The sequence below is a fragment of the Carassius gibelio genome, chromosome B13 (genome assembly GCF_023724105.1).
Source record: "Carassius gibelio isolate Cgi1373 ecotype wild population from Czech Republic chromosome B13, carGib1.2-hapl.c, whole genome shotgun sequence".
NCBI lineage: Eukaryota > Metazoa > Chordata > Actinopteri > Cypriniformes > Cyprinidae > Carassius > Carassius gibelio.
This window is the reverse complement of record NC_068408.1, coordinates 23,439,797-23,447,637: the sequence shown is the minus strand read 5'-3', so window position 1 is coordinate 23,447,637 and position 7,841 is coordinate 23,439,797. Positions and strand designations below refer to the sequence as shown.

The window sequence follows — 7,841 nt, the reverse complement described above, 5'->3', positions numbered from 1 at the left end:
TATTTACTCAAGTAAAAGTAAAAGTAGTCTTGAATAGTTACTTGAGTAAGAGTAAAAGAGTATCGGATAAAAAATCTACTCAAGTAGTTAGTTACTTTGGGTCATATATACGGAGCCTATTTTTATTTAGATATATAGATAAATGTATGTAATGTGTGTGTGCGTGTGTAAATGTATATATTTCATCAGCCTTTACTGCAATTTATTATAAAACCCTGTCTGTTTACTTAAGTAACAGATATAGGTTTCATGCCATAACATATTTTTAATACGACTGACTTTATATTAAATGTGAATTTAACATTGAAAGTTAATGTGATATAAATATTGCTACTAATCTTTCATTGTTCAGAAAGAGAGCAAATAACATTAACATTATTAAAGATCATTTTCACTGACAGTCTAGATTTCAATCACTCTCAGAAACTCCCATTAAAATCACTGAAACTGTTAACACTGTGAAATCAATATCTTAATTATAGATTCGTACACACATCTGCACTTTGTTGTTTCTGACGAGAGAATTCGCCAGAAAGAGGTATTCAGTCAGCGAGCGAGTGAAGGAAGCACCGGCATTTCAGCGATGACTCATCGGAACACCTCTGATTGGCCAATGCATTCAAACGAACCGTGTGTGATTGGTTATAATGCGCAACGCTGTAAAACGCATCTATCTCTGGCTCAGCGCCAGCAAGCGATCACAGATCTGAATTTAGCAGCTGATGATATGACTTGCTGAACGTACTCGCACCGGTGTGATTGAATTAAAATTAATACAATCTTAATCGGCTATTTTTTGTCTTTTGGAAGCTGCATTCAACTTGACTCCCCTCTGTTATAAGCCACACACGTACAACAAACTACTGTCATAGTGGTATCGTGTACTGTAATCAAATGTAGCCCAAGTTATTACCTGTTAAACAGTAGACAGCACACGCGGTGTTCATCTAATAAGGATCTCCACCGCAAGCAAATAATAGCCTTTGCAGATTTGCTTTCAATTCAGTGCAGTTCCATAGTCCCGTTTTCAACGCTGTTGATGCTAAACGTTACAACTCTGAGTGAACCGCTTCAGACGCTCAGTGCGTGAGGCAGGGAACTGAACGAATCATTCAAACTGATTCATGAACCAATTCACTCGTTTGCCAATTGGTTTGATCAAGCCTTTGAACAGAATTGACTCAAAAGAATGAATCATTGGCGAATGGGCATCGCTCATTGCCCAGAGAAAAGTAGACGGCGCGTTTGGAATAAACTGAAGCATTTATAACATTTATTGCATTAAGATAAAGTAACGAGAGGGGCGTCGCTCACAGTAACGAAGTAAAAGTACAGATGAGTTATTTACTAAACTGAAAGATTATAATTTGAATTTGTGAGTGACAGACAAGTAGAAATGTGGGGGCACACTGGGGGGCCAATCAGTTTTCAGGAGGGGCCAGTGCCCCCATGGCCCCTCCCCTGGCTACGCCACTGCTTACTGTACCCCATAATAGTTTTACGTAGGCATCATTTTGCTATTATCAGCTTCTGAAAGCTGGATCATCATATAGACCCGAGGTATATGTATGTTCTCTGGTGGTAGAAATAAGTTTCATCGCGCTCTTCGCGCTGTGTTTCTCATCGCATCATTCCAGCACTCCATGACGAGCTGCGAACGCGTCGCGTCGCGTCGGGATTCCTGAGGATTACCCGGCGTGCCCCGCGGGAAAGATGGCGTTGGACGGGAGGGGATGGAGATAAACTTTATCTGAAATCGTTAACAGCTGTTATCTACGCCTGCGATCCGTGGTAACACTTCAACTCCTCACGGAGACACACCGGCGACAGGACGCGGGAGCCGCGATCGCTTTTGACGGCGCGAGCAGAGAGATTTTAACGGCCGTTAGCAAGTGTGTGTTAGCCAGCGAGAATAAGAAGAAGAAGAAGAAGCGGGCAAAGTTTATTCAGTCAGAGCAGGAGTCCAATCTGATCTATACCAAACTCTGGGTTTAACTGCGGAATATTCACTAGCCCAGGTAAGAAGTTCATAAATACATTTCTTTGAAACATTAGTCCATTCTAGTAGCGTAACGTTACTATCAAATCTATTTTCAAATCTTGTTGATATACGCGGCCAGTCACCGTTCAGATGAATTGATAAACACACCCAGCAGTGACAATCAGACCTGAATCTTGATCATCATATCCTCCAGACACAAATCAGATAACAGATTAGAGAGGGTTTCTGATCGTAAAGGTGTCGTTGTCAGGTGTTTTACGCGCATTTATTCGTTGGAGTCAGCCATGGCTATGCTCAGCGAAAACAAACCCTTCGGCGGTGTAATCTGTGTAATGTGATTTCTCCATTCACTGTTCGTGATTTAAAATACTTAAATATTTAATTCTTTAATGTATTTTTGTTCTCCTGGTCAGAGATATACTCATATTAATGCTTACCAACTAGATCCGGTTGTGCAACCGATCCCGTTAACGTTACACGGTCTTTAATACTCGACTGTTTAGCGGGTTGACGATTATGATTATGATGATGATGTCCTAAAGCGATGGGGATTCACATTTTATTCACGTAGCCTTACATGAAATAGTATAACTTCGCGGAATGCTACTGGGAGGAAAAAACGATGTGATATTTCGACGCTACACTCTCAGTTTGTGGTGAAATAACTCGTGGAGTCCATCATGGACACAGAACAGGTGAGGAACGCTCGAGAAACTCGCGGTTATGAATCACGGTCGGGAAATGTTGCTTGACGGTTAATTGTCATACAGAATGAGATTTGCTTGTCTGTTTTATGTGCCACTCGCAATGTAAGCTTAATATGTGTTTAGGAAGAAGTCGTTTATTCATATTGAACGTGGACTGGAGTCACCACTATACACTCTGACTTCATTAAAGGTGTTGTAAACAAAACATGTAAGTTATTTATATCACATAATTCTGCTATGCGTCAACTTCTAATTCAAGGCACGCAGAAATATTGTATTTCATTATGTAATTTAAACCTATTTCTATTTTATACCTCGTATTCCTCACTTTGACTTTCCAGGTAATCTGACCTACAGTGGCCAAAAATATCTCGCATTACTCAAACGTCAGATAAAGTGAAACCAGGGCGTTTTTATGCGACGCGAAACGACGCAAAATGTGCGCACGGCGACTTTTTCGCCTTCAGAAACGATCAGAGACAGCGAAACGGACGCGATAGTATTTTATGTTGACATGGCAGATGTACCTAACGACATATTTACATGCAAACACAATTCATACAAATGACAGTATATTAAGTGAACTGAATGGAGTCCTAAGTAATTGCGCTAAATCACAAATCGTTATCAAAAAAACCTTAAAAACCCAATGGCAAAATGAATGTAAAACTGTTGATTTTTATTCAGTGTATCTTTAAATAATACAGCTGTTAAAAGTAAAAAAAAAAAGTTACATTTTACCAATCAAACTGAAGTTTGAATTACATTTTTAAAAGTAGTGACAAAGTAACAAAAAAGGTAAATGGTAAAGTTGTATAAGCATCCTTTCTTATGTGAAGTTTAATGGATTTATAAGCAATAACTCAAAACTAGTGGATCTCCATTAAAGGAAGAGTCTTTAGAGGTCACCTGTATGCCTGTATTATAATGTTTAGTTTCCACCTTAAATCACTGGCAGCTTACAAAGCACAGCCCTATTTCAGTATGTAGTGTTGATATAAGAACGCAGCATCACTAATTCAGCTCTGTGTAAAGTAGATCAACATCCTGATGTCATTGACTTCTCTGGCTCTGTTTTAAAACCATGTGTGCTGCCTACCTAGACAGCATTTTTGGGCATCATAGGGTTGTACTTCGGTAAGTAATGATAGTGCATTGCTTGCACAGAGTGAACGGGCAAGACACTTGCTTTAAAGTACTTCAGAGAAAACTATGGTACTTTTTGGTCCTCTTTTGTTAATGCAGGCAGCTCACTAGTTTGAGACGAAGACTGTGTTCAGTGTCTCTCAAGGGAGGTGAAATAAACCGCAGTGTTTCATTGCGTAATGCTTGCTTGATATGACAGGCTAGCTGCTCCCATTCCTCCTCCCTTTTTATTGAGTGCACTTAAAGTGAGTTGATAAGTCATGCATGTCTCAGCCATTACTTACAGATGGGTAATGTCGATAAACAATTAGTAAATTGCAGTTAAAGAAGAGCTGAACACATTGCTGATTAGGACTAAGTGTTTGGTCTTTATGGGATTGTACGACTACCTGATTCAATGCAAATAATTCAGTTCATGCCAAAAGATTAATATTATTGCAAATTTCAGCTAGTCAGTACAGAGTTATTGATTATTGGCGTTTCAAAGGATTCTAAAATATTGATTTCAGGAGGGAAATGTAGATGTTAGAGCGTATAATGCACCAAAATAATTTTTTTATAGAAAGTGAAAATATAGTTACGATTTGCTTTAAGTATAAATGAGTGATTCAATTTATGCAAATAGATTAATTTTATTGCCAATTTCAGCAAGCAAGTTTTAAAAATAAACTATACCGATAATGATACAGGAATCAATAAAAATATTGTCAACCAGTCAGAATCTATCCATCTTTCGAGATTTTGAGCATTTAAGGCAGTAGACGAGAACTTTGCATGCACTTAGATTAAACAAAACGTTATTGTATGTTGGTGTGGACGATAATAATAAAGTTCTACTTATCTTTATAGTAATCGTGCTTGGTGTGAATGAGCCTTTATTAATGAAGGTTTAATTTAGCCGACATTTGAAAAAAAAAAAGTTTCACTAAATAGATTTGTGTAATTTACCAATTTAATGGCAGGGTAAGTGAATTTTGTTCAAAACATTTTTTTGTCATGCTGGTTGAAAGTCTTTTCATATCCCAATAGTAATCAATAAGTTAAGTGGTCTTACTGTACCCTGTTCACGCAGACATAATGCGTCATCAGCGTGTTCCGTTTTTCTAGTCTTGACCGAGCGAGAATGGAAGGCATTATTGGCGGCAGAGAGTTGGACTTGTAACTAGGGAATTAACAGGAATATATGGGAATTATTGGGAATAAACTGAAAATTAGCAAAATTGCAGGACTGTTTAAAGCTTCCTTGTGCTGTGTGTGTAATATACTGTGCAACTAAATTAGGCTACAGCCCTATTCGGACGGGACTAGTTTTCTAAACTACGTTTGAGTTTCGATTCTTACCACCTGAGGTCTGTGATTTTCATGTACCAATTCAGACGGGACTAACATCTCCGTGTTTATTACAGAGGTGGGAGGGTCTGTTTTGTGCATCTGGGCGTCACAGAGATCACGCGCTCTGTGTGCGTGCATTGCATTCATTCAGAATGATTGCCATTAGTATTACACAATAAATACTAAATGGCTAGTAGTTATAGCAAAACCATGTTAATGTGTGGTTCCTTTAGTTTAATTTTATTTCCTTTTTTTTTTTGTGTGTAGTAGGCTAAACCTTCCGTATGTTTAATTTTCATGAATGTACATATGTAATTCAAACATTATGTAACTGAGTGCATAAATGAACGTGAGTAATTTTACCAGATGCTGATACTACAATAGCCGGTATTTACAGTTTACGTGATCTTGCTTTTGGTTTTATTATTTGTATTATTTTTGTATTATTATTTATTTGCCGGTAAGCAAATCTATCAAACATCCGCGCGGTAAGAGCATCTACGGTAATTCACGTTGGCCAAAATACACAAGGAAGACGCGTTGTGAAATAAAATATCACCGGCAATCACAGACATTCGCATTCGGACGGGATTAGTTTTCTCAGAGGATCACTGAGTTTGCTAAAAACAGTAGCTAATTTGCTCTGGAATTATTACAGAGGTTTTGTGAGAAAAACACAGACGTGGCAGATTTGGACGGGATTAAAATCACCAAGTACGTCTGTGAAACGCAGATTTCTCTAACGACCCCCTGTAAAACTAGTCCCGTCCGAATAGGGCTTATACCATTGTAAAAACAAGTAGTCTACAAATGACCCACAGTCCTCTCTAGTCACCTGGGGATTCCCCTCCATTTGCTCTGAAGCCACACTTGCTGCATTTGAGCCCAAAGACTAAATCTAAGCTTTGATATTCTAAATATATTTGACCTATCGGATTAAAAGTGTTTATACAATAGCTAGCTAGCCAGTAAAATCAAGATATGAAAAATCTAAGTGAGTTAGCACTATTTCATTGACAATTTATGAGGTATAAACTCAAGCGGTGATGCTCTTTCTGCTAGCCAGTTTTCTGTTGTGATACAGGAGTACAGTACTGGTCAAAAATTTTGACCCTCTACATTTCAAGTAAATCATGTGCAATATGTGACTAAATTTTACTCTGTCACTAAATGATGTCTATCTTTAGCCATTGGCTAATAAATTCTGAGATTTTACTCGCCAGTGTGTGTGTTCGAGGCTATTATAAGATTAGCACATTTTCATTTGCTGAACACTGACTGAGCACTTCAGAGTTTCACTCTCCATCAAGCGATCTGTACTTTTCAATTCATCTCAATGGACGCACAGTACACCTGTATTTGCCTCTTTTACTGTCTATGATATTTAGAGCCCGACCGATATGGATTTTTGGGGGCCGATGCCGATGCCGATATTAACTTGAAAAGAGCCGATTTATAAGCCGATATTTTGATTTTGAAAATAAACTGGATATTAGACCCATTTCCTATAAGCTGCACTTACATAACATTCAATGGCAAAATATCTGCCTGTTCTATGTATGTGGGCTGTATAAACCATTTTCCAGAAGGGATTTATGTAAAAAAAAGCCTTAGATTACGGTCTCAATCACTAAACAATTGCACATCAAAAGTATATATTTTTTAACGATCAAAAAACAGTCTGATTTTAAACATTTAACACTTTTACTTTCTTCCAGTTGAAGCTGATTTTAACCGTCTGTGTGTGTACTGTAAATAAATTATAATACTAAAGTTAAAGTATTTGCAGAAGTAGTCCCACACTTTTGCTGCTACATCATTCACCTTTTTCAGCCATCTGTAGGGCAGAAAGAGAGACATAGAAAGAATAAGCATGTGTATTAATAATATCACCATGTATCATTACTCATGTCATCATTAGAATTATAATAATAATAAACAGGGATCTCCTACATAGGCAAAAATGAGAAATATATATATATTTTTTTATTTGTCAAGCAATAGGTATTACCTACTTATATTTAACAATATTATTTCAACATTTTCCTGTTATGTCTGTAAAGCTGCTTTGAAACAATGTGTAAGAAAAAAAAAGAAAAGAAAAAAGCGCTTGTTCAGCTCACATTTATTTACATGTCCCCTCTGATTTAATCATTTCTGACGCACCTACTGTAGTTACTGTAACTACACTATATTTGCTCTCACAGACACATTCACAACGGACCCGTATATCTTCTCCTCTTCTCTTTGTGCAGTCTGAATCAAAATGGTTAACATTAGTGCCATGAACACACCGCTGTCAATTTTGAGAAGAACCACCTTCAAACAAGTTAATAGCAAGCATTTAAGGGGCCTGCTAAAAAGGAAGCTATATTAGCGTTAGAGTAACGTAACCAGCCTGAATTCACCAAATTGTTCCCTGGGCCTGAGGGTAGCATCTTCTTCCTTGCTTCTCTCTTAATTCTCATCAGCAGGACTAGCGCTATCGCTCGCTTCTTACAACGGGACAGATACATGTTTGCTGCTGACCGAAAAGAGGAACAACAGACTATGAAAGAGCTCCCGCTAAAACGCCATAGCGCAGCGCAGCGCAGCGTTTGTATCTGAAGGGCAACGCTGAACCCAGCGGCCAAGCGCTGTGCATACCGCGTCCT

The 7,841-nt window shown here is 38.1% G+C and overlaps 1 protein-coding gene across 4 annotated transcripts in view; it reads left to right on the top strand.

The window, feature by feature from the left end:
- The first annotated feature begins 1,630 nt into the window (after nt 1-1,630).
- The window catches only part of tjap1 (tight junction associated protein 1 (peripheral)), a 108,820-nt gene continuing 102,609 nt past the window's right edge, over nt 1,631-7,841 (top strand). For 3 of the 4 annotated variants that reach the window (XM_052572030.1, XM_052572028.1, XM_052572029.1), the window contains exon 1: nt 1,631-2,018. The gene's annotated coding sequence lies outside the window, so the exon portion shown is untranslated. The remainder of the gene's footprint in view (nt 2,019-7,841) is intronic. The other variant, XM_052572027.1, reaches the window with a different exon arrangement.